The following is a 3903-nucleotide window of genomic DNA, read 5'->3' as shown; positions in this document are numbered from 1 at the left end:
GCCCTGGGCAGCCCATTCCAACGCCCAACAGCCCCTTCTGCACAGAAATCCTTCCTCAGAGCCAGCCTGACCCTGCCCTGGGCAGCTTGAGGCCATTCCCTCGGGGCCTGGCGCTGGGGCCTTGGCTCCAGAGACTCATCCCCCCTCTCTGCCCCCTCCTGGCAGGGAGTTGCCAAGGGCCAGGAGGTCTCCCCTCAGCCTCCTCTTCTCCAGACTGAACCCCCCCAGTTCCCCCAGCCGCTCCCCAGCAGACCTGTGCTCCAGACCCTGCCCCAGCTCCGTTGCCCTTCTCTGGCCACGCTCGAGTCATTCAATGGCCTTTTTGGGGTGAGGGGACCAACACTGAACCCACTCACCGAGGGGCGGCCTCCCCAGTGCCGAGCCCAGGGCTCAGATCCCTTCCCTGTCCCTGCTGGCCACGCCAGTGCTGACACCAGCCAGGATGCCGTTGCCCTCCTCGGCCCCCTGGGCACACTCTGGCTCATTCTCACCCCCCCAGTCCCTCTCTGACCAGCCGCTCTCCAGCCGCCCCTCCCCAGGCCTGTAGCCCCCCTGGGGGTTGTTGTGGCCCAAGGGCAGAAACGCCTCGGAAGGACCAAAACTTCCTTTTCTCCTCCCGGTGGTGCGGAGGACGTCACCTGCAAGAAGCCGTGGGGTGCTTTGAGCAGTTCGGTGTGGGGTCGGCTGGGCGAGGGCACTGCTGCCTGTCCTCGGCGCTGGGGCCGAGCCCGCCGCGCCAAGCCCCGGCACAGGCCTTGATGGAGCATCCTTAATTCTCCTGGAGCTTTCTAGAACCCCCGCGGCTGTTGCTGTAGGGGCTGTGCAGCTCCGGGGCTGCACGGGGAGCTTCACGGGCAACCGCAGGGTTCAAACTCCTGCCTGAAAAGACCTAAACCCAGCCCGAAATCTGGGAGAGGCTGACTGTGGCGGTGAGGGGACAGCAGCGAGCAGCAGCCCGAGCGTCCATTGCAACGTTTCTCGAGCCTGTCTCCACAGCAATCATTTTCTTTCCTTTTAACTTCACGCACTGTTCGTGCAGACAATCACACATACCCTCTAATACTTGGTATTTTACGCTGGGAGTGCATCACTGGCGTAAAGGAGGCGTCTCTGGGCCACATCCAGCATGGCACAGGGATGGGGATATTTTTAGTCAAGCTGCCTCCCTTCCCTTATGAAATAGAGCCTAAGGGATCTTCAGCAGCCAAGGAGACGGGCAATACATCTTCATCCATTTAATGTCTCCAAAGGGCAACAAGAAGAAAAGGCTTCATGTATGAGACTGTCTGAAACGATCTTCTCCTTCACACGGATGAAAGTCTGCGTCCGTCTCCCTGGAATTTGACTTTATGGCTCTAGAAAGAAATCTGGTTTGAATCCGGTGCCTCCGCCGTGGAACTCTTCCTCGCAGACAGCTGTAATTAAACAGAACTGAACACTATGCAAATATTGCAATAAGTAATTCCTCTAAGTATAAACAAAATGCAGCGTGTATTCCAGCATTCAAAGCACGTTCCTCTTCTACAGAGGCAATGCCACTGTTATTTCCTTTCAAGATCATAAGTTTGATATTGCTCCCTTTCATGTTAATAAGAATTTTCACTTCGACTTCAGTCAGAGAAGAACAAAGTCTTTTACGTCTATTTAACCTGACTTTGTCTAGCAACAGAAATCGCTTTTATTTTACCAAGAAACAAGCAAAAAAAAATAATGCCCATACTTCCTAGCTTTAGCATGTTAGGAATAAGTTAAGCTATACTCTCATCAAAGTCCCTGAAACACAGATTTGGAAACAGATGAAGTAAGTTTTCTGTACGGCTGATGCAACATCTGCACTCTACAACCTGTGATCTGTTGCAAGGGATCGACACACCTTGAAAAACTCTGCTCAGATAAAAATGTTAAAATATATTTTTGGTTTTGACATTTGCACTCGCTAAATTTGCAACACTTGGAACTCTCATAAGATTTGTTGTGATTTTTTTTTTTTCTCTGCATTTCTATCTGTAGCATCTGCGACAATCATTTATCTCAGCGTGTTCAAAACTTATTTAAAATGATCAGTGTTCAGGAGAGAGTAACTCCCGTATCATCGAACAATTTCTTCTGTCCTTACTCACCTGATAACAACTATCCATTCCATCAGTAACTCCTTCCCAATAAAGCTCCTCATACAATACTCTGACTGTATTTTGTGGAGCAGTCGCGATCTGAAGCACCAGGTCTGGGAAGACAAATTCCATCCAGAGATGCACAGATATAAGAAAATTCAGATTTATTTTTTTTTTTAACCAGCCTGAAATCATCAGGCTGTTTGACTGAATTAAGAGACGGGGGACTCCACCACTTCACCTCTAAAATGCTTTTGCATCAGCCTCTTAGTACCGACCCAGTCTGCTTTCAGTCTTTTGCCATATGTTGGCTGCAGTTTAGCCTGTGAAATCCCAAGACATCTAAACAAGTAATATCACTTATAATTTTGAATGCCATAATATTTCTGATTCTTCTTTCTACTAAAATACCCTGGGGTTTAGTTTACTGGTATTTGCTCTGAGATCATCTTTATCACCTTGAAAGGCGAGAGATTATCCCCTTAGCCTTAATTATCCTTTTAATCCTTCTGGTGTTTGTGATGTTAAAGCAACACTACTTAAAAATTTAACAAATATACAGACTGGATTGTCTTAGAGACGGGAGGAATTCGGCCAAATGAAGGGTGAACTGGTGTGCCATAGGGGCTATATGATTCTGTTATAAGCTTACAAAGAGAAGTGAACTGTATTTCTTAAAAGTGACAATAAACACCAACACCTCCCTTTTCAGTGGTTGTTATGATACAAGTAGCCCAGAGAGTCTAAGAAGATGAAAGGTTTGTAAGGTGAGGTAGTATCTTTTATTGGACTAGTCATTGGTTCAGCTGATAATGCCACTTGAAGCTTCTTTTTGAACAATTCTGCTCCAAACGAATTTTTACTGTGTAGGAATTTTTTTAACTATTCTAATGTACTTTTTAAAAACCTCAGACTTTAAAATACTTCATGTTTATTCTATCTCCTCCTCTTGTGTATGCCAGGAGAATAATTCCTTACCTTTCGGGAGCAATATGATATTATCTGCGTTCTAGTTTGTAAAGCATTCTCAGACTTCGAAGCAGGAGGCACTAGGTATGTGCATAATCTTCAGTCATGTGTATTGTCCTAGTTCAAACAAATGAGGGCTACAGTCTGGCAAGACATGTGAGCGCACGCCTCACATTTCAACGGTCACTCACAGCGTGATGTTAAGCACGTGTTTCAGTTTTTTAGACCCGAATCCACCTACGTGGTTAAATACTGAAGAGCAAATTCGCTTCGCTTGGGCTTGACGCTCGCTCTGCACGTTGCACAAGTCCACAGGCACGAGGGCTGTGCCCTGCGCAGGGCGTTACACAGGCACAGAGCATGCACGGAGCCCAGACCCAAGGGAGCACGAGTAAAGAAACAATAATTAATACATGTCGTTAATCATAGTTTTAAAATATACTCTCCATCAAGTTAATTTTTTTGAGTAGCATAATTACTGAAAGAAGGACAACAAAAGGTAAACAAGTACGTCACGTAGGACTTAAAAATGAAAGAGAAACTACAAACTGTCTCCTTCATGCAAGGAGACCTTCTCCAGAGTTTGATGTTTTATGTTTATCCAGATGTTTGAAGTTCCGCTTTGTGGCTCCAGCCCTTTCTCAGCTCTTGCTAAGATGTCCTCCTTCGCCACCTCCTCAGCCTGCTTTCCCTCTCTCTGTCTCGGATATTCACAGTCTCCGTTTCTCTAATCAGTGACCCTGGGACCTCTTTTGCATTTCTACCTCGCTCTTGTTTACAAGGGCTGTTGATAAGGAATATATCTCTATTTCACACTATGAAA

Source organism: Athene cunicularia (assembly GCF_003259725.1).
Source record: "Athene cunicularia isolate RWA chromosome 4 unlocalized genomic scaffold, athCun1 chr4_part3, whole genome shotgun sequence".
In the NCBI taxonomy this organism is placed as follows: Eukaryota; Metazoa; Chordata; class Aves; order Strigiformes; family Strigidae; genus Athene; species Athene cunicularia.
Note: the sequence above shows the minus strand (reverse complement) of the source record.